We start from the raw sequence: 23,358 nt of genomic DNA, 5'->3' as shown, positions 1-23,358 counted from the left end.
GCCGGGGGCGTGTGCGGGTGTGGCCCCACCCGGAGTCCTGGAGGCGGCCTCTCTACACGCCTACTTGGACTGTGCCTGTCCTCGGCCCTGCACCCTGGCTCCAGTCAAGGATGCCCACAGCCTGGCTTCCTAGCTTTGCGAGTCCCGTGGGCAGAGGGTCCTGGCTCCGAGCTCACCTGCCGCTCGTCCCGGCAGAGGTCTGAATCAGCCAGGAGGTTAGTCAGGGAGCCAGGTGTGGCGTGTCTCATTCCGGAGGATCGTGAGCTTGGATCTCGCTCTGGCCGCTGACTCAGCCGGGGAGCCCGTGGGTGATCATCACTCCACTCCGGGCAGGGTGAGCACGTTCTCTGCTGGCCCCGATGTGTCACCCATCCTGGTCACAGGCTCACCTCTCCACTCAGGAGGGCAGGTGAGGGTTCGTCCCGGAGCCTCATTCTTTCCTTCCTTCACTCACTCGCTAAACATCCGGCCGGTGGCGCTCCCTGAGCTGAAGGAGCTTACGGTCCGGCTTGGCTGACAGACGCAGCTAATTTGAATGTCACAGAACAGTTACCGTGTGGCTCTGGGCAGTAACTTGACCTCTCTCTACTCTCATTTTCTCCTCTGTGAGATAGGGCTGCCATTTTAGAAAGAGTGTGTGTGAAGACAACCTGGCAGGTGTATCAGTCAGCTCCTGCTGCATGACAAGTCGCCACAAACTTCAGGTCTAAAACAATGCCCTTTGTCATCTCCTGGTTTCTGTGTTGGGAAATGGGGTGTAGCTTAACTGGGTCCTAAGCTCGGGGTCTCATAAGCCTGAAATCAAGGGATTGGCTGGGCTGAGTTTTCATCTGGGAACTTGGGGTCCCCTTCCAGGCTTATCCGAACGGTTGGCAGAGTCCACTTCCCCGCAGTGGTGGGCCAGAGGCCCCATTTTCCTACTGGCTGTCAGATGGGGGCTGCTCTCTGCTCCGGGGCTGCCTGGCCTCCTGCACGGGCAGTTCACGATGCAGCTGTCTGCTTTCTTCACGGCCAGCAGGACAGTACCTGCTGCTGCTGCTGCTGCTGTGCTCTCTCTTTATTGTGGTAAAAAGCATCCGACTATCTTAACCACGTTTAAGTGCACAGCTCAGCAGCATGAAGCACATTCACATTGTTGTGTGACCATCCCCACCATCCATCTCTAGAACTTTCCCATCTTCCCAAACTGAAACTCTGTCCCTATTAAACACGGACTCTCCATCCCTGCCCCCAGCCCCTGGTCCCCACTGTCTACTTTCTGTCTCTATGGATTTGATGCCTCTAGATATGCTTCTGGTCTCCTTTAAGGGCGCATCTGATTAGGTCAGGCCCACCTAGATAACCTCCCTTTTGATGAACTCAAGAGTCAACGGATCAGGGGTCTTTGTCACACCAGGAAATTCCCTTTGGCCATTTCACATCAGCCTAACCATAGAGTGGCATCACCTCTGTTCTGGGTTCTGCCCACACTCAGGAGCAGGAATCAGACAGGGTGTGGACACCAGGAGGTGGGGGTCTAGGGTACCATCTTGGGATATGCCACCTCCCGCAGGAGGGGCACAGATGTAAAGGGCACTGCTATGTAAGGGCTACTGTCAGGGAGAAGCACAGGACAGCCCCCTGGGGACACCCTCTCTGGGAGGCACAGAGAAGACAGCAGAGATCCTGGTTTCTCCCTGCCCTCCTCACTCCCCTCCACACACACACACACACAAGCAGGAAGGGCTCTTTCCACTTTGCAGATGTGTGATGGTCTTGCACACCCAGGAGCCACATCTGCACGTGATAAATGGCACGGAACTCTGTACATACACGGGCCCCATGCCAACTTCCTAGTTTTGTCCTATATTCACGTGAGATGCCACCACTGGGAGGAGCTGGGAGAAGGGCACATGAGATTGCTCTGCATGGTTTTTGCAACTTCCTATGAATCTGTGATGATTTCAAATGAAAAGTTTTTGAAAGATCAGGTGAAGCCACGGGTATGTTTAGGTGTGACTTGGACAAAACGAACCACGCGTCATTCAAACACCACCTCTCCACCCCAACCCTGACCCGCCCACAGCTCCTTCTCCCACTCTGTGGTCAGCAGGGTTCTAAATCCCCCAGAGACCTGCCCCCTGTAGACCAGCCCCCAGGTGTGTGCAGGACTGTGAACATGATAAGATACCATACCCTGATTAGGTGATTTTATACAGAAAGGATTTGGAGGATATAATTAAAGTCTCAAGTCACCTGACTTTGAATTAATCAAAGGACTCTTTGTCTGGGTGGGCCTGACCTAATCAAGTGAGTCTTTCAAAGGGCAAGGCCCTTCCTGCAGTGGGAGTCTGGTGGGAAGAGTGGGTCTATGAAGGAGACTATGTGGTCAGGCCGGGACCTGGGTGGCCTCCAAGAGCTCAGGGTCATCCTCAGCTGGCAGCTAGTAAGGATAATGGTAGCCTCTGTCAGATGGCAGAAAGGAACTGAATCCTGCTGACAGCCTGGGTGAATTTGGAAGTGGGTCCTTCCCCAGTTGAGGCTCAGGTGAGACATCAGCCCTGGCCAACCCCAGGGAGACCCCGCGCAGAGCCCGGCCACGCTGCTTCCACACTTCTGCCCTGATAGGTGGGGCGGGTTGGGGGAAGCTGCTGAGTGTGTGGTGACTTGTTACGCAGCAAGAGCTAGCAAGTGCACTCCTCCTGCAATGGCAGAGCAGAGCACCCAGGGTTTTACAACCACTATCACGTTTAGTCACACACAGGGGTTGCTCCTATGGCTCAGGAAATTCTAAAGGTTTTGGGAGCTGGGAGCCAGGAACTGTAGCTGAAGACCAAAATATGTATTGATTTAAAATCCCAGGATCACACCTCTCAAAGGCTCCATCTCCAATTACCACCAAGCTGGGGGGTGGGTTTTAACACCTGAATGGGGGGGACACCAATGGCAATTAGAGACAAGCTCCCAACACCCCAGTTCCCCGTGCCCTTGCATTTGGGGCACCTGCTCAGGCCCCCTCCCCACCCTCAGCCCCTTCAGCACCTCCCCCTGCCCCCAACCCCTGAGTGCACCCCACCCGGGCCTTCTCAGGCTATGCCTTAACCCTCTGTTACATGTACTCGCCGAGGGCATGGTCCCGGGAGCTTCTGTGCACAGACATGTGTGTTTTAGTCTGATGGGGCTGGGCCCATGGGCATCTGCTCACCGAAGGAATGAAGCAGGAGGGGAGGGAACAAGGAGGCAAGAGCCACACTTCCAGTGCCCTCTGGCTCAGGTGGAGTCAGGCCAGCACTCTGCAGGGCTGAGAATGGGCCCTGGGATGAGGGGGACCCCTTCTGCCCGCCCCAAATGGGCCCCTCTTTGGCTTCCACGTGGCTCCCCATCTCCCCCTGCCCCTCACCTTCCTGTCACTATTGTGTGTGTGACTATTACCTTCTGTGTGTTCTGAGTCAAAGGAGGCCTTGAATCTGTGACTCCACTGGTGGCCACATGGGCACATCACCCCTGCCCCGAGGAGGCTGACTGCTCACGCGGTTGCCTGGGGACACTGCGGTCTCAGTGCCTTGGTTGTTGTGTCAGTTCTTACTGGCCCACAGGTGGGAGCCCTGCCTCGAGATACTGGACATGAGCCTCTCTGGTCCTCGGTGTTCAAACTGGTAAAATCGGGGGCGGCATTAACCAGCCCACGAGCGGATTCCCCGAGAGAATCTGCAGTGTGCCTCAGCCCACAGGGTCCGGAAGAGCGGGGCTTGAGCGGGAACCATGGTGATAACACACAATAAAGAAGGCGATCTTGACTCACCCTGGGACCAACAATCTTGGGGAGCAGGGACCCTCCCCCTCGGCACTGCTGACACGGGGCCTGGACACTCTCTGTGGGGCGTCCTGGGTCCCGGGGGTTGTGGGCCAGACTCCCTGGCCCCACCCACTCATGTCCCAGTCATGATGACCACAGGTGTCCCCAGATGTCACCCAGGGTCCCCTGGGGCAGGGTCACCATGGTGAGACCCCGCTGAGTGGGGTCAGGCTCGTGTCCTGGGAAGCACCCCATGGGCTGCTCTGCACAAGGGGATACTCTGGCTGCAGGGAGAGGGTTCTGGGCCCGCGGGCTGCAGCGGGTCCCCCCCGCGGCCGGGTTTAGCTGGGCACCCCGTAATTACGTAGGTACTGTGTCCGTTTTCTGTTGGGAGGGCGGCGGCAGCAGCCGTGACCTTCTGTGAGCAGGCGGTTTTAAGGTTCTGACCGCCTGTCTTGGCAGGTCTCTCGGGAGAACAGCTTGTCCACGGAGAGGACTGATAACAGTGCGCATTTCAACACGCCTGCCCGGGACAGAGCCGGGCGGGGACCGACGGGATGGGGACGGGGCGGGGTGGGGAGAAACATGCTCGGACTTGCACCCTGGGGTTGGAGTTTGCACCCCACACAAGGGCCACTCTCTCAAGATAAAAGTCCCAGGAGTGCTTTTGGACAGAACTGTTCACAAACTCCCGGGAGAACGAGGGTTATCAGAGAAACACTCTGCAGTTGGAGGTCACGGAGTTCTGTTTGTTCCCGTGCAGGGAGCAGGAAGGCTGGAGGAAGGCTTGAGAAATCCTTTGCGACCTAGAAGCACCGATTTACCCCAGTACATTCCCAGTGTACTCGTCTCCCCGCTGCCCGCCCTCCCATGCCTGTGGGCCTGGGGCTTGTGGCTACCACACTAGAGGGCCGAGCTCCGGACTCGGTGTTCACCTCAAAGGATAATGGCACCTTCTGGAGGGAGGCCGGCCCCCCAACAGCCGGGATGTCTGAGAGCCATTCCACGAGGCAGGAGTCAACTGGCTGTGGTCCCGGCCCCTCGGAGCTTCAAAGCCAGTAAGACGCGCCACCCGGGGTGCGGGGACCTAGCCACATCTAAAGACAGGACATGGGAGGCGCCAGGAGGGCAGGGTTTCACCCAGGGGGACCCTGCCCTCACGGGACACCGGGTGGTGCCTGGGGGACATCTGTGGTTGCCGTGACTGGGGGCCCCCTGGCATCGAGTTGGGGGACGGGGCAGGGAAGCTGCTCCATACCCCACAGAGCCCAGGATGGCCCCCGACAGAGGACGACCTGGACCTGTGTCAGCCGTGCCCGGGGGGACAGACCCTGAATGGTTCCCGATTCTCGGCCGGAACGTCAGCCCTGTGTGAGCCGGTGTTCCACCCACCCTGTGCCCTGTTGTCCCCCAGGGCCTGGCCCAGCCAGACGCTCTGGAGTCCTGGCTGAGGGAACGAAGGAAGTCTTTGGGAGGGCCCCCAAGGCCTGGCCAGTCCAGGCAGGAACTATCCCTGTGCCTGCACTGAAGGTGACAGAAGCAAGACCCAGTCCTCCGGCAGCAGAGCAGCAGCTAGGCCGCCCACCCTCATCCTGTGGCCTTTGCTCCCGGGTCCAGGCTCTGCTTCAGCCCCTGGGGATGCGCCCGGGCTGGGGTGGATCTGTGGGTGCAGGTGCCCAGGGCCTCCAAGGTCATAGAGCTGTGTTCTCTGCCTCCCTCTTACACCCAACGGACCCACAGAATCTCTGGGTCTGTGAGGTAAGGGCCCCCAGAACAGGGTGACCGTGGGTCTCTGGGTGCTGGACCAGAATGTCCCAGAGAAAGTGAACAGGAAGTCACAGGACTCTGAGAGGGGTGAGGGGTTGACTGAAGACACCTGGATGCCCAGTGGCACCCCCTGTACCAACCTGCATCTCCATCCCCGCCTGGCTCAAAACCCAGCCCCGCCAGAGACAGCAAGGACTTTCTCCGCCCCCTAGTGGCCACCAGCAGGAACCGCAGCACTCTTGGGACCGTCCCCGGCCCAAAACCCCAGGCAGGAGCAAACGCCCCAAACTCCGGGTCCTCGTTGAGCCCTGGTGTCTGCGGAAATTCAGTGCAGCTGGACCCAGCGGTGCTGTGGCCAGGATGGGCGGTGGTGGCCTTTGTTCGGTGACATCCTGGCTCCCCTGGAGAGGTAGCCACCCTGCCATGGGAGATCCAGGCTGCCCGGCCCTGCCCGGGTGCTGGGGAACCGGACATGAGGGCGCCTGCGGACATCCAGCACTGCGCCTGGCAAACAGGACAGGCTTAAGAGTGACTATGAAACTAAAAAGGTCTCAGGGAAAGTCCAGACTCCCCGCTTCGAGGAGTGTGTCAAGGGGAACAGAGGACCCCCTGCAAGGCTGGCCGTGGGCACCAGCTCAGCAGAAAATTCTGTCTCCTTCCAACACACCTGTCCACTGGGCACTGCTGACATCGGGGCCGCTCATCCTCTGTGCGGGCGTCCTCAGCGCTGCGGGGTCTGCAGCAGCAACCCTGGCCCCACCCTCTCAATGACAGGAGCCACCCCCCAAGTTGTGACAACCACAGATGTCCCCAGACGTGTCCCAGTGGCTCCTGGGGGGCGTCTGAATGATCCCCAGATGAGACCTACGAGCACAGCTGAATTCCAAAGGGCGCAAGGATTTAAGTTGAAAACATGCGATCCGAACAAAAGGCAGGCGAATTGTTCTTTGAAACCCCGACATTTGGAAGCAGGCCTCGCAGAGCAGAGAGAGCACGGCCAGTGCGCAGAGTGCTGCAGGTCCCCCGCGGCGAAACCCGCCAGGAGCCAAGGGCAACGACCACTGGGAGAAGCGTCCGCGGCGAAGGCGGTGGACAGCAGGCGGCGTCCAGAGACGCCGGGAGCGGTCAGACAAGTCACCCAGAGAGACACTCCAACAGAAAGGTCAGGGACGCAGCCGGGCCCTTGGCGGAAGCAAAGCCTGAGAGGAAGGGACCAGGGAGACGCGGACAGGGCAGTGACTTAACGCTGGGCTTGGGAGGGCAGGGAGGCAGGCTCCGGGGTGGGCGACGTTGCCTTTCTGGAGGTCTTTGTGGCTGAAGGTCAGAACGTAAATGAGATAGCCCAGACCTGAATTCTCAGACCAGGGAAGCCTGCTTATGGGAATTTACTCCCAACGAGGACCAGCCCAGGACGTACAGAGTCCCCACAAGGACAGTCATCCCAGAGAGCCGCCAAATTTAAAAAGAGAGCAAGAGAGAAAGAAAAGAAAAACAGAAAAAAAAGTGAACACCCCCCAAAAAAGCCCACCAACAGACCACCTAAGTCAATTATAAAATTATTTTAAAACAAATAAATTACAATCCGCCCATAACGTGGAGTGCTAAGCCAGTGCTAAGTGCGTGCTGTGAATCTGTTTCAGACCCTGGGGGAGCACATACAAGCCAGCTGGATGCCAGGGCACTGAGCACGGGCCCTGCGCACAGCACCACGCGCCCAAGCCCCCCTCCTCTCCAGCCCGACCCCGTAGCAAGAGCATGAGAAAACCCTTTAAACCATTGTACAGTTAGGCAGTTGCAGACACCCCTGCAAATGTCAGAGGGTCCTGCTCTGTTACGCGACCCCCCCCTCCACAGTTCTAGACTCTTCCCTTCTCCCCGTAAGACACCTGGTCCCGCAGCACAGCGCGTCTTAATTCCCACCCCAGTCCCTGGCAGCCCAGCAGCCTTTCTGTCCCTACAGGCTTGCTTCTCCTGGACATTCCATCTAAGTGGAATCATACGAAGTGTCGTCCCGGGGCTCTGCACTCTTGTCTAACAATTTTCCTTTACACGCACAGCACACACACCGGGTGAGAATGCACCTTATAAAGACATCAGGTCTCCCTCAAGTTTGTTGATACACTGAACACAGCCCGAATCAAAGATCCATCCAAATTGTTATTAGAAACTGCACGTTTACTCTCAAGACCCTGTGAAAGAGGAGACTCCCGGGGAGCAGCAGAGACATTTGTGACAAAACAGAGGCGCACGGGAGGCACGGGCCCGGGGCCGCAGGCAGCCTCAATTTTTTCCATTTCCTCTTCATACATCACAAAAGCCACCTGGAGTCCTCTGAGGAGTGAGACCCGAGACAGGTAGGAGTGAGAGACCAGGACCCGAGCTTCAGTTTTCCTCAAATTTAACCCTCCTGAGGCCTCGCAATGGTGCCAACCTGCCATCGCGCCAGGGCGGGCAACAAGGTCCAGGTATTTGTCACGCACGGGGACCTACTCTGCTCTGGATGACAGCCATTGACAGTTGTCATCTCCATGCAGATGACAACTGGGGTGAAGCACCAGAGCACCCTAATCAAGCCCCTCGAGGAGGAGGCTGAGAGCGGGAAGCAGGCGGCACCATCAGGCTCGCCACCCCGCACCCGTCCTGGGGGCTCAGGACCGGCACTCCAGCCCCACAGCCCCCTGCTTCACGGCGATCAACCAATCAGGAGCTGAGGGCACAAGGTGCTCCCTGTGGCTCCCAGTGCGCCTTTGGTGGACAAGACCAAGCCTCAGAAACAAGAGAGCAAGGCCTGGCGTGGGGGACACAGGCGTGCACGGCAAGGATACCCGCCTGGACGGCAAGCCAACCTCTTCATTCTCATCTTGGCTCCCAACAGCCAACCAAACACCCACGTGAACTCCAAATCGAATATGGAGAAAAGAAAAAGCCCAGGACACTGACCTGTGCTCGAGGCCTGCTGTCCGCAGCGCCGCGGTCCAGGAACCCAACGTCCACTCCCTGGAAGAAACACGCATCATGTTAGTTGAGCACGATTTGGCCTGAAATGCCAGTGAGTGTTCAGTGGTGTCAGCACAGAAGAGGCGCGGGCTCACGATTAGATGTAAAAACTCTGGGAGTCCTGCCTTTGGGTTTCTCTCCCCCACTGTGGGAACAGCACAGATAGGATGCTTCGAGACGCAGGGGAGTCAGACTGATCCCGGCAGTTTGCCAGAAAGCCTTCTCAGCACGCTGTTACCCCCGGTGAGTTTTCCATGTGTTCCAACACTACGGTGGAGAAAAGGATGCGATGTTCACATGACCTCTTTCTTTCTTTCTTTTCCTCCTTTCTCCCTCCCTCTCTCCCTCTCTCTCTTTCTTTCTTTCAACTGGAGGGACTGGGGAATGAACCCAGGACCTCATGCGTGCTAAGCACGTGCTCTACCACAGAGCTACACCTCCCCTGCCCACGTGAACTTTTATAGTTTATGCAAGACATTCACCAGCATCATTTGACCCTCACAGTTTCCTGGAAGGAAGGGGAGGGGGCTGAGTCAACCCCTTGAACTGCGAGCCCTGGGGTGCCCAGCCCACCTGGGTTTGCCTAAGGCATGCGGCCGAACTAAACACAGGTGGGATTCTGGATGGGATCCTGGGGCAGAAAAGGACACTAGGGAAAACTAGCAAAATCTGAATAAAGAGGGGACTGAGGTCACAGACCTGCACCCACGTCCACCTCTCGGTTGTCATAAATGCACTGTGCGTATGAGAGACAAGACCATTGGGAGAAATTGGGGGATGGGTAGGCAGAGATGGGAACTCTCTTCGAAATGCTTCTAAACATCTAAAATCATTCTAAAATTAAACATTTACTTTAAAAAATAACTCAGTTAAATTTGTTAAATGCTGGTTCCCTTTCTCTGGGAAAATTAGTTCAGGCTAATGATGGAGAACTGACATCCCCACAATCACCTGCAGGTGGCGCTGCTGCCCCAGGAACACCCTCTGAGCTCCGGGAGCTGCTAGACTCCTGACCCACCGGTATCTGTAAGCCCGCGGGGCCACCTAGGATTGGAGCTGCTCAAGCCGCTGAGGCTAGAGGGGCGCCCTGGACGGTGCGGGGACCCAGACAGCAGTGGACAAGCAGGGACGAGAGACGAAAGGGCCGGAGCAACGTGCCCACAGACCTGGAGGCCAAGACTTGCCTCAATCTTGCAAGGACCGTCTACACGTACAGTCCTTCAGCTTTTTATTTTTGAAGAAGTTGCAAAACTAGTGCCGAGGGGTCCAGGCACCCTTCACCTGGTTCCCCAATGGCAGCTCCTTACACAACTGGGGGACATTATCAAAACTTGGAAATGGTGACCGATAATCTAAACATAAAATTTTCAGACAGTATTACTGAGACATAATTCTCATGCCACACAATTAGCCTATTCAAAGTGCACAGTTCAGTGGAGTTTCTTGTGTGTGCTTTCCCAAAGTTGTGTGACCATCACCACAAGCAATTTTTGAATATTTCATCACCACAAATATTTAATCCCCAGCAGCAGTGCCCCCCACCCCGGCCCCTGACAACCCTCTCCCTGTGTCTGGGGACTGGCCTATTCTGGACGTTTCACGTCCATGGGCTCACACACTGTGTGTCCTCCTGTGTCTGCTTCTCTCCCTGAGCACCGCGCTCTCGGGGTCCGGCCCCGTGGGGGCGGGTGTCAGGGCTGCTCTCCGGGTCACGGCTGAGTGGTGTTCCCTTGTGTGGAGGGACACATGCGTTTCTCTGTTTATTACTGATGGGCATTTGGGCTCTTCCCATTTCTGGCTACTGTGAATCATGCTGCTGAGAACGTGGGTAGCTCAGGAATCACCTTCAAGATGTTTCTCTCTTTCCGTCCTCACATCTACCATCCGTACATCTCCTGGTTCTTGGCCCTTTAACATCAGCTGCTAGCTGTCCTCAAGTCCTTGGAGTTGGATTTGGACCATGAGGTGACCACCACAGAGCCCCCACCGGGCTGTGCTCGGCCCAGACCGGCTTGGGCCGGAGCAGACAGGAGTGAGGACAAAAATCGTTCCTGCAGCGCTGTCCCCAGGGCTCACAAGACAGCAGGCTGCCAGGTGCACCAGCTGGCACCAGGCTGTCCCCGGGACCTTCGCCCAACAAAGACGCTGGGCTTCCACTTCCCCATCAGGGCGCTCCCCAGGCCCCCATGAAGGGCCCGCAGGGGACAAGCTGCAGGGGACAAGGAGACGGGACGCAGCAGCGGGACCTGCTGCAGAATTTGCAGAGCTTGAAGCAAAATGAAACTGTGGGACCCCTTGTTCAAAGATTATTACAGATTTTAAAATAGTGACAACAGAGCCGTGGTAGGCAGGGGTCTGCAGACCCCACACACACCCTGCCTTTATGAACTGCCCACAAGGCAGGGTCAGTAAATGTCAGACACAGACAATGAAAACTCCAGGCACAAAGTGCCCAGTGCTGTGAGGGAGGAAAAATCATGGGGTTGGAGTGGGGGAACAGGCAGAATGCACAACGGTGTCCACGAGGAGCCCGCATGGACAGGACGATCACCCGTTCCTGTCATGGGCAGCACATTCTTACAACCTGCGAGCCCCACCCTGTCCCCAGGCTTTCCTTTTCATGTTTTAAAAATTAAGATGGAATTCACATACTATAGAATTCACCCTCTAAAATGTCCAGTTCAATGGCTTTTAGGATGTTCACAAGACTGTGCGACCATCGCTCTAATCCTAGGACACGGCCATCTCCCTGAAGAGACCCCATACCCATCAGCATGCTATGGTTCAAAGTCCAGTCTCCCTCCGGAGAGGTAAGACCCCCAATTCAGGAACCACGTGTGCTTTGCTCATCACAGTGGTTCAAACTGGTTTCACCACCAGCCCACAGGAGGCGCTCACCAGGGCTCACTAGTTCTGGGGATTTTGCACAGTCCAGTCAGTGCCAAGGGCACAGCCTGCGGAAGTGGGTGCATCTGGGGGTGAGGGGTGGTGGGCGAGTCCCTGCTCCTGCCACCATGTTATGTAAGACTGTGGCCTCCGTGTTGCTGCAGACTGTGGCCTTCTCAGCTTGCACACATCGATGACGCCATCAGCATGTTGGAGAGGTCCACAGTGGCAGGGGACTGAGGGTGGCCTCCGGTCAACAGCCAGAGAAGAACCAGGGTCCCACAGGAACTGAATCCTGCCTAGGACCATGTGAACTTGGCAGCAGCAACTTCCCCAGTCAGGCCTTCCTAGGAGACTCCAGCCCCAGCTGACACCTTGATGGCAACCAGTAAGAGACTCTGAGCAGAGGACCCAGCTAAACCACACCCAAATTTCCAACCCACAGAAACCATGAGATAATAAATGTGTGGGTTTTTTTAAGCCACTAAGTTCATGGCGACTTGTTACATGGCGTTAGCTAACTAATATGATAGGAGACTATTTAAATAAATCATACAGTAGAACAAAAATATCTAATAGCTCCTGAATGCATATACGCCAGTCTCTGTGCTGAGTTTTATTTTGTGTGTGTGTGTGTGTGTGTATCTAACAAAAACTATAATTCACTTTTTATGAAGCAAGAAACTGGAGTCACAGAGAAAGAAAATCGATTGCTCAAGGTCACATGTGAGCAGAGCCAGGACATACAGGAGGTCGGACGGATGCCAGGCACAAATCCCTAATCACTTTCCCAATACCAAGCTGGCAAATGAGAACTATTAGATACAGGTGAAACGATGGGCTGGAGTGTGAGTTGGCAAGCTCTGGCCCATGGGCCAAATCCGGCCCACTGCTTGCTTTTGTAAATTAAGTGTTATTGGCACACAGCCACGTGTCTTCATTTCCGTATCGTCTGTGGCTGCTTTTGCTCCACAACGGCAGAATTGAGTAGTAGCTACAGAGAGCATGAGGTCTGCAAAGCCAAATATATGCACTCTGGACTTTAAGAGTTTGACAATCCCTGAGCTAGAGTTAGATTCCAGGGGCTTCGCAGACCAGGAGCAGGGAAATCCTGAAGTGTGTGAGCAGAGACACACACTACACAAACAATGCTGGTGCATTTCACATGCTGGAGTGCCCCAGGGGAGGTCCCAAACACAAAGCGGTGTCACGGGAACTGACTGACGACTGTCTTCAAAGTTACAAGATAAGAACACTGGCAATAAAAAGAGAGACATAGGCACACAGGGCTGAAAGTCAGAGTGCTAGCTGGTTTTGAGTCACGACTTTGGGGTTTCATGTCTTACTTTAGAAGGACATCCCTAGTTCTCCAAATTTTCCTTTTAAAAATCTTTCACTTTGGAATAACTGTAGATTTACAGTAAATTGCGAAGCTAGTACAGAGAGTTCCCAAACAACCCCACTAGGCTTAATCTCACATTTACATCTTAGAGGAGAGGTCAGCCAGCTCTTCTGTAAAAGGTCAAATGACTACCATTCAGGCCCTGTGGGCTGTAGCTCCCTGCTGCACTTTCCTCTGTGTTTGTTTCTCTCAACACTTTAGAAACATAAAAGGCATTTTTAGCTCCTGAGCTGTATAAAAACAGGCTAACGATAAAGTGTACTCCATCTGCACAATGGAATATTATTCAGCCTTTAAGAGGAAAGAAATTCTAACACGCTCCAACATGGATGAGCCTCGAGGACATGATGCTTAGTGACAAAAACCAGACACAAAAGGGCAAATACTCTCTGATTCCACTCACAGGAGGGCCTAGAGGAGTCAAATTCACAAGGGACAGAAAGTAGCCAGTGGGGCCAGGGGCTGGGGGAGGGGGAGTCAGTGTTTAATGAGGACAGAGTTTCAGTTTGGGAAGATGAGAAAGTTCTGGAGATGGAGGGTGGAGGTGGTTGCACAATAATGTGGATGTGCTTAATGCCACTGAGCTGCACACTTACAAGTGGTTAAGGTGGGAGGGAGGGTATAGCTCGTGGCACAGGGCGAGCTTAGCATGCACAAGGTCCTGGGTTCAATCCTCAGCACCTCCTCCAAATATAAATGACTTAATTACCTCCCCCTCATAAAAAAAAAATGGTTAAGATGGGAACTTTTTTTAAGATAGTAACTTTCATATTATGTGTATTTTACACTATTAAAAGTAATTAATTATAATATAAATAGCTAATTAATACATTTTTAAGAACAGGCCAGTGTGGGCTGGATCTGGCCCCCAGGCTGGCTGGCCAGCCTCGCAGGCTCACCACCACCATACGTTTGTTGCAACTCAGAAACCAGCGCTGGTGCGTTACTATCAGCTCCACACTTCACCTGGCTGTCACTGGTTTTGCCACAGACGTCCTTCTTCTGTTCCAGGATCCCATCCAGATCCCACAGCGCTTTTATGTGCCTCCCTTTTCTGTAACTTAGTTCCCTCTGGATCCTCATTTCAGGAAAATCTAGAGCCTCCGGGCCACTAGGCAAGAAAGGTCAAATGAAGGGTGGTGAGGATGAACACGGGTGGTCACTGCTTGGGGATCTGCGCTAGGCACATCGCGGGGGGGAACACTGGACAGGGGCCAGGCGGGGCCACCGTCCACACGGACCAGGTGCTGTGTGCAAAGACTTCACAGCCAGGAAGCGGCTGGGCCTGGTGCAAACCCCGGGCCGCTGCAGCGTGCTTCTCCCGCCAATCTCTGTGCAGAGGGACGCGGGCTCTCGGTTCTCCCGGGCACAGTCCGGCTGTGGAATTCTGGGTTCGTGTGGCTAGTTGCTTGCTGAACCCTCTGAGGAGCTGCTGGACTGTTTTCCAGAGCAGCTGCTCCATTTTCCATTCCTGCCCCTTCTGGCCATGTGCTCAGTCATATCATTGCTTCTATTGAATTATTTGTTTGTTTCAGATCTTTATTATTTTATTTTTATGACTTATTTTTAATTCTTATTTCATTATTTTATTTTATTTAAAAAGTATTTTTATCTTTTTATTTTTATTATTTAAAAAGTATTTTTATCTTCTTTCATTATTTATTATTTTTATCATTTAAAATTGTTCACAGCAGCAATCTTTACACTAGCCAAGACATGGCAGCAACCTAAATATCCATCAACAGATGACTGGATAAAGAAGTTGTGATATATACATATACACACACAATGGAATACTACTCAGTCATAAAAAAGAATTAAACAATACCATTTGCAGCAACATGGATGGACCTAGAGATTATTATACTAAGTGTAGTAAGTCAGACAAAGACATATCACTTATATGTGGAATCTAAAAAAATGACACAAATAAACTGATCTACAAAACAGGAACAGACTCATAGACATAGGAAACAAAGTTACGGTTACTAAAGGGGAAAGAGGGGGTAGATTAGTAGTTTGGGATTAGTAGGTACAACTACTATGTATAAAACAGATAAACAACAAGGACCTCCTGTACAGCATGGAACTATATTCAACAGCTTGTAATGACCTATAATGAAAAAGAATCTGAAGCCATATGCCTGAAACCAACACAATCTTGTAAATCAACTATAGTTTAATAAATAAAATTAAAAAAAAAGAACAACAGTGGTATTTGGTCTGTGTGAAGAACATATTTACAAAAGTATGATTTCTGTTCACTCCCCAGATTCCGTGGCAGTCTGGCCATTTTTTGTCTTTACAGACTGTTCACTGATCTGGCAAAGAAAACTCAATGAACAAGGATTAGTTCCTCAGCTGTGCTTAATGCGCAGAACTAAAACTGATGAACCTTATTTTTATCTTCCTTTTTATTACTCTTTATTTTTATTTTCTTCCTTTATTATTTTCCCTTTATCAGGATAAATCATTATCTCATTGTTTCATTATTACCATTACTTCATTATCATTGCCTCATGTTATTATTACTACTGTGTGTGTGGGTCTTGTCTTGTCTTGGGAGGTGGGGTGATGACCCCTCCCCACCATCTGGCCCTCCGGCAGGAGAGGACAGGAGAACTAGGCGCCCTCTCTGTTTCTGTAGCAGAAGGCGCGCCGCCTGGTTTACAGAGGTCTGCACCCTGAGGCTGGGGGTCCTGCTCGAACGCCCAGAAACCAACAGGGACCCCGCCCGTCCTAGGTCCCGTGGGTGCGGCGGCCCCACCTCTTTGTGGGCTGTTCCAGTAAAGTGCTTCCTTCCTCTTTTTTAATTGTCCTTTTCCACCCGCAGCTATCGCAGTGCGAGCTGGAGACCAACCACCCGAACTTCCTAATTCCTGACTCGCTGCGCCCGCGGGGCACTCTGCACCTCAGCAGGCCCCGGGTTGAAAAGCACAGGACCTTTACACATGCCATGGGAGGTCAACTGCTGTGACCCCCGCGGAGGCCAGAGTTCATCCACGGGGACTGACCATCAAGCAGACACAGGCTGGGAGGGCTTCTTGTCGGGGGCAGGGGGATGGAACAACCCATCACCACGGCCAGGAGCAGGATGATCAGGGCAGCCGTCAGCGCCAGGATGCAGCCTCCTTGGCACGACCCAGCCGTCATCTCACAGCCCTGTAGCCAGGACTCCAACAGGCTCTTGGGGCTCAGTCCAGACGTGGGCAGGGTGGGTCCCTCCGGGGCTCCAGGGAGAACCGGGTCCTGCCTTTTCCAGCTTCTAGAGGCGCCACACCCCTGGCTCGCAGCCCCTCCCTCCATCCTCACCGCCAGCGGCGCAGCATCTCCCATCTCTCTCTGACTCTGACCCTCCCGCCTCCCTCTGATAGGGACCTTGTGATGACATGGAACCCTCCGGGAGTCCAGGGTCACTTGCATCCCAGGGGCCTTAACTCCACCTGCAGCGTCCCCTCTGCCATGTGAGGGACACGTCTGCAGGTCCTGGGGCGGGGACAATGACATCTCTGGGGGCGTTATCCTGCCGACCGCACGCTGGAACGCCCCACGACGGGCGTGCATCTTGCCCTGTAAAACTACTTTCCACAGCAGGTCGCCGAAGCGTACAGGCAGCGTGACGCCTTGCCTATAAAGTTAAAAACAACGCGACTTCCTCGGCCGGATGGATTTTTCTACTGTGCCCCCCCCCCACTGAAGCCCCCGCCAGCATCATAGCAGGATCATAGCATCAGGATCAAGACCTCCAGCCTGGATTAACCCACCCCAGAGCCATCTCAGGCCCAGGGCTCACGGCGGACCAGACAAGAGCCCTAATAGAATCAGGCGCTGGGATTACTCCGCAGTCTCACTTGGCGGGTGGAGAGCGCATCCTGACCAAGGCTGAGCGTGTTTCTGCAAGGCGGCCCCGGGCAGGAGGAGACCTCTTCCTTCCCCCGTGAAGGCTCACTGACCAGGCTCCGTGCCTTCAGCCCGACCCTCGCCCCGTTCTCACGGGGAGATTCCAGCAAGGAGGCCGCTCTTCCCCCCGCCCTGGCTCTAACACCACGTGGAACCAGAAATGGGACACCCATTTGTCCTCTGCCCGCCCTGTTTCTGTCGTCAAAGCTCTGGGGGGAGAAGATGCTCAAAGGCACCCCAGGGAGGGCCCAGAAGCTGCGGTCCCACCCCGGACACCCTGGAATGGGGCTGTGCGCCCGATCCCCGCTGAAATCACCAAGTCAGTCGCCTCAGACAGCACTTCACTGAGGCGGCAGCTGGTGTGCCCTTTTACTTATTTTTTTAAAGGGACATTGGGCAAGTAATTTAATGTCCCCATCACAATTTCTGGAGCTACGTTCCCCTGCCGTGGCAGCATCTCCGGCGACCCCTGCCTCCCTCTGCTGTGTCAGGGTGGGTCTGCATGACCAGTCACACAGCAGCACATCACTTCTGGAATAAGTCAGAAAAGGCGTGTGGCATCTGCCTGCTCTTGGGAGCCGGCCACCCTGCTGTGAGCAGGCCCAGGCAGCCGCAGGTGGCCCATGTGGGGAGGAGCCATGGGAGAGGCTGTCCCAGAAGTGGCTCCCCTGGCCCCAGTCGAGCCTTCAGATGAGGCAGCCCCGGCTGACATGTGCTCTACCACCCTCTGAGAGGCTCTGAGCCAGAACCACCAAGTTAAGCTACCTCCAAATCCCTGATCTATAGAAACTGCGAGAACATAAACGCCGGCTGTTTAAACCATGCTTTTGCGGTACTTTGTTACACAGCAATAGATAACTGATACACCCACCGTCTGGGCAGATTCACCTGACCGCCCCCATAGATGTTTTGCCAGTCGCTACAATTTTCTAATGGGGAGCAACAAACAGCCCTGGGTTTTTTCACTTTCCTGTTTTCCCACCATCTGGAGGCCTGACTATCTGGGGAGACACAGAGACTGACAGGAATTCAATGAGGGGAGGGCAGTAGAACAACTGGGATGAGAGAGCAAAGGCCTCAGGACTCCCAGATTATCGGGAAGCACCGGTACCTGGTTTCTTAGAGTGAAGCAGCCCGCTGCCTTTATCTGTTTCCCTCTAAAGCAGAGTCTCCCCCTCAGCCCTGCTGACGGGGGCCGGGTCCTTCTGAGGGGGGCCGTTCTGGGCACAGCCTCTTGGCCACCACCCACTCGATGCCAGGAGGTCTCCAGTGTGACAACCACACAGGTCCCCAGAGGTGACCCAGTGTCCCCTGGGAGCAGGGTCACCCCCAGTGGAGACCCCCTGCTCCAAGCACGCCCCTCACAGGTAGGGACGGCAGGACTCAGCGTTAGGTGACAGGCAGAACCCCCCGCCCCTCCCCGGGCTGCAGTTCCCCCTTCCAGGAACTGAGTGTGTGGGACTGGGATGTCTGAGCCCCCTGCCCTTCCCACACTGACACCCCACCCGCACGGGGCAGGAGCGCTTCTCACCGGAGGCTCAGTGCAGATGCAGAGCTATCTGTGTGCAGGCGCTGCAGCCACCACCCCAGCCTTCACTCATCACCACAGCAACCGTCTAAATGTGTCACCCTGAGGAGCTCTGATTGCAAATGAAGGCTGGGGGTTGGGGGGCGGCACCGAGCCTGGAGCCTGGAGCCTCCCTAGCTGAGCTCCTGAGCTGGGGACAGGGTGACATGCTGCTCCAGGGACTGACCCAGACCAGGCACCCCCCAGGTCCCAGTTAGATGGGACAGAAAGGCCGGGGGTACCTGACCCAGAGGCTCAGGAGCTCTAGGAGCCCAGCAGAAGTGGGGCGCTGCTGCCCTCAGCTATGTCTTGGTGCCTTGGAGACTCCCAACCCTCCTCCATGAAATATGGGATGGGGTCCCCCTGTTTTATATCGTCTGACCACGGGGGTTACTCTGCCGTGCCATGTGAGCAGGGATCAGACTCAATATTTTTCTGAATGATTAAACAGGGTCTGCCCCCTTTAGCACTGCGGACACTGGGGCCAGGTGATCCTCTGTGCAGGGCTTCTGGGCACCAGTCTCCCTGCCCCCACCCACTTGATGCTCGGTGAACCCCAGTGTGAGGACCCCAGATGTCCCCGGCCATTGCCCGGTGCTCCCTTGGGGACAGGCCCACCCACTGTGCTCGGCAGCAGCCCTCAGAGCCCCACCACCTGGAACTGTCCTATAGGGAGGGACGGGTAACTGATTTGGGAACGGGACCAATTTCCGATAAAAAAGAAAAAAAAATGTGTACACACAGATTTCTCTTTCCTCTCAAAGTCAAAATAGCTCCACTCTGTTCCGCAGAAGGGGGTGGGTGGGGACAGATATTCCTGCCTCTGAAAGGCACATGGCGGCGTGTGTCCCGACTCCACGCCTGACTCACTCCCCCGTGCCTCAGTTTCCAAATCTGTAACACGGAGGTGACAGCAGCACCTCCTGGCCAGGTTTGTTTTCTGGATGAAGGAAGTGAGTAGCTATAACATGCATAAATCAGTACCTGGAACGTTGTTAATAGTATGTAACTTCTTTATTATTAGAACTTCTTTATCACTTCAGAACTTCTATTGACCTGCTTTGTTGACAAGACCAGGGTTCAGCAAAGCATTTCTGTGAAGGACCAGATGGGAAGTGTTTTTGGCTCTGTGAGTCAGAGGGTCTCTGTCGCTACCGCTGAACTTGGCCAGTGTGGACAAGGGGGCGAGGCTCTGTTCGGATAAAATGTACCAGCCAGGATTTTCTGGTCATGGAATGTTAGGACCACGAGCTCGCCTCTCCTCGTGACTACAACAAAACCGCAACTGACTGCTAAACAGCCATTAAAAAAAAAAAGACTGGGACCTAGCAGAAAAGATTTTCTGCAACTGAAAACATAAAGAGGGAACCACAGCAGGACGGTAGGAGGGCAGGCTCGTGATATAATGGGGCCCCATATCCCCCGGGTGGGCGACCCCCAAGCTGAAGGATGATTAAGTCGCAGAGGCCCTCCCACAGGAGGGACAGTTCTGAGCCCCACGTCAGGCTCCCCAGCCTGGGGTTCGGGCACTGGGAGGAGGAGGAGCCCCCAGGACATGCGGTTATGTGGGCCAGCGGGGCTTGGCTCCGGGAGCCCCACGGGACTGGGGGAAACAGAGACTTCACTCTCTTGGGAAGCGCACACAGAATCTTGTGAGCGCCAGGTCCAAGGGCAGAGGCAGTGATTTCACAGGAACCTGGGCCAGGCCTGCCTGCTGGTTTTGGAAATTCTCCTGGGGACACAGGGGACGGCTGCAGCTCACCCAGGGGACGTAAAAGGTGGTGGCGGACATTCCAGGAGTGTTCATCTACATGAGCTTTCCCGGGGGCTGACATCTTGATTGGATCATTGGCGCCAAGACCCAGCCCCACCCAACAGCCTGTGGGGAAGCCTCAGGCCAAACACCACACAGGGTGGGAGCACAGCCCCACCTGTCGGCAGACCTCCCGAGCCACAAAGGCCTCTAGACAGGACCCTGCCCACCAGAGGTCCGGGACCAAGCCCCACCCAGCAGAGGGCAGGCGGCGGCTCCTCCTGCAGGGAACCTGCACAAGCCCCATCCACCAGGGGCGGGCACCAGAAACAAGAAAACAACAATCCCAGAGCCTGTGGAAGGAGTCCACACACACAGGCCAGACTCCACCCTGGGACCGGCTGGACCCTGGCTCTTGGGTGACAAGAGAGGACTGCACTGCTGGGACGCACAGGACGTCTCCCACAGAGGGCCACCTCTCCAAGGTCGAGAAATGCAACTCACCTGCCAAGAACTACAAATAGAAAGACAGACAATATGAGGTGGAAGAGGAGTATCTCCCAGGCCAAAGCACAAGATGAAAACCCAGAAGAAGAAATGTGATGAGGAGATAGGCAATTTATCAGAGAGAGTTTAGAGTAATGATGGCAAAGATGTTCAGAGAACTCAAGAGGAGTACAGATGCACAGAGCGAAGTTTTCAGCAAAGAGTTGGAAAATGTAAAAAATACACAGAGATGAAGAATAAAATCACTGAAATAAATAACACACTAGAAGGAACCAAAAACAGACTAAATGAGGCAGAAGAACAGATCAGTGAGTTACAAGACAGATTAGTGGAAATCACTACTGCAGAACAGAAGAAAGAATGAAAAGAAATGAGGACAGCTTAAGAGAACTCTGGGACAGCATGAAGCGCACCCATATTCACATTATAGGGGTCCCAGAAAGAGGAAAGAGAGAGAAAGGACCTGAGAAAACTTTCGAAGAGGTAGTAACCAAAAGCTTCCCCGACTTGGGAAAGGAAACAGTCACCCACGTCCAGGAAGCACAGAGAGCTCCACACAGGACCAACCCAGAGAGGAACCCGCCCAGGAACACGGTCATCAAGATGACAAAAATTGAGGAGGAGAAAATACTAAAATCAGCAAGAGGAAAGCAACAAATAACACACAAGGGAGCTCCCGTAAGGTTATCAGCTGATGTTTCAGGAGAACTCTCCAGGCCAGAAGGAAGTGGCACGATACATTTAAGTGATGAAAGGGGAAACTTACAGCAAGGCTCTTGTTCAGACTTGATGGAGAAATCAAAAGCTTCACAAACCAAAGCTAAAAGAATTCAGCACCACCAAACCAGCCTTACAACAAATGTTAAAGGAACTTCTCTAGTCATTAAACCATAAGAGAACAAAAAGAAGAAAGAGAAAAAAAAAAAACCTATAAAAGATTGCTTTGGCAGTTTGGGGTCTTTCATGGTTCCATACAAATTTTGGAATTGTTTGTTCTAGTTCTGTGAGGAACGTCGTGAGTACTTTGACGGGGCTGCGCTGGCTCTGTGGATTGCTTTGGGTGGTGGGGCCATTTTGATGATGTTGATTCTTCCACTCCAAGAGCACAAGATATCTTTCCATTTCCTTGTATCATCTTCAGTTTCCTTCATCAGTGTCTGACAGTGTTCAGAGTACAGGTAACCTCCTTGCTTAAGTTTATTTCTGGGTATTTTGTTGTTTTTGATGCAATGGAAATGTTTATGCCAGTTACAAAATTCTGGCTTGTGAAGTAAAAAAAAAAGTGAATGAAGAGCCACAAATGGCAAAATATCCTTCTTTTTTATGGGTGAGTTGTGTTCCACTGCGTATATGTGCTACCTGTTCTTCATCCATGTATCTATTGATGTGCACTTAGGATGCTTCCGTATCTTGCCAATTATAAATAACATTGCTGTTAATAGCGGGGTGTATGTATCTTTTCGATGTTTTTGTTTCTCTTGGATAAATGCCCAGGAGTGGAATTGCTGGGCCATATGGTGGTTCTATTTTTAGGTTTTTGAGAAACCTCCATGTTGTCTTCCACGGTGGCTGCACCAATTTACATTCCCACCGTGTACAGGGGTTCCCTTTTCCCCACACCCTCACCAACATTTGTTATTTGTGTTCTTTGTGATGATGGCCGTTCTGACAGGTGTGAGATGGTGTCTCACTGTGATTTTGATCTGCATTTCCCTGACATTAGTGATGTTGAGCAACTTTCCACGTTCCTGTTGGCCATCTGCGTTTCTTCTTTTGGAAAAATGTCAGTTAAGTTCTTCTGCCTGTATTTTAAACGGGCTGCTTGTTTGCTTTTTAACTGAAGTACAGTTGATTTAAAATGTTGGATCAGTTTCTGGTGTGCAGCACGGATGGTCTCGGAGGGCACTGTGCTGAGTGAAGTAAGTCAGACCAAGAAGGACAAATACTGTAAGAGACCACTTACATGTGGAATCTAAGAAAATACAACAAACCAGTGAATATAACAGGAAAGAAACACACTCACAGATGCAGAGAAGGGACGAGCGGTTACCAGTGGGGGGAGGGGCGGGGCGGGGCAAGACGGAGGGGGAGGAGGAAGAGGTGGGGACTATCAGGTGTGACAAGCTGCGAGGAAGCGCTGTGCGGCGTTGGGGGGCGGCGCCAGTGCTTTGTAAGGGCTGTAAATGTGCAACCTGTAAAAACTGTGAAGCACCACATCGCACACCTGTAACATATAATACTGTACGTCAGCTATTCTTCAACTTAAAAAATACGATACTGTAAAATACGTATATAAATAAATAAAAAATGGTTTTAAAAAAATGCACCAGTCCAGGCAGCGTGGACCAGCCTACGGGCTGCAGTTTGCGACACCTGGACAGGAAGACGGTCTATGAAGAGATGGCACCATGTTGGCCACCAGAGGCGGCAGAACTGTCACCTTTCATCCCGAAACCAGGTCTGAGGTCCACGAAGGTCCTCGCTGCCCTCGACATCACCCAGCAAAACTGACACCTGCAGCACGGAGCCTCGCCGCCACCCAGGTGCCGCGCCTCTGAGAGTCACAAAACGGCTGCTGCTCTCCCACCGCCTCGGGGAACCCCTGGGGCGACTTCTGCTGGTTAAATACCTCCTCTTCATCGACCTTGGCTGCCGAAGGCCTTCCTCGACTTGGGGAGCCGTTCTAGATAGGGCAGTTAACTGCCTGCAAAACCGCCACCTGTAATCTCCCCGAGTAACCCAGCCCCAGGGTGAGGAGTGGCTTCTGCCCACACAGGGTCTGAGAAACCCCCCAGGAGACATGG

At 53.7% G+C, this 23,358-nt stretch overlaps 1 protein-coding gene across 2 annotated transcripts in view; it reads right to left on the bottom strand.

Moving 5' to 3' along the window:
- Window positions 1-23,358, bottom strand: part of GNG7 (G protein subunit gamma 7) — a 128,109-nt gene that overhangs the window by 80,100 nt on the left and 24,651 nt on the right. For both annotated transcript variants that reach the window (XM_032466073.1, XM_032466071.1), the window contains exon 2: window positions 8,483-8,539. The gene's annotated coding sequence lies outside the window, so the exon portion shown is untranslated. The remainder of the gene's footprint in view (window positions 1-8,482; window positions 8,540-23,358) is intronic.

This window comes from Camelus ferus, chromosome 22 (assembly GCF_009834535.1).
Source record: "Camelus ferus isolate YT-003-E chromosome 22, BCGSAC_Cfer_1.0, whole genome shotgun sequence".
In the NCBI taxonomy this organism is placed as follows: domain Eukaryota; kingdom Metazoa; phylum Chordata; class Mammalia; order Artiodactyla; family Camelidae; genus Camelus; species Camelus ferus.
The sequence above is the reverse complement of the archived record's forward strand: the minus strand, read 5'-3'. Positions and strand labels throughout refer to the sequence as shown.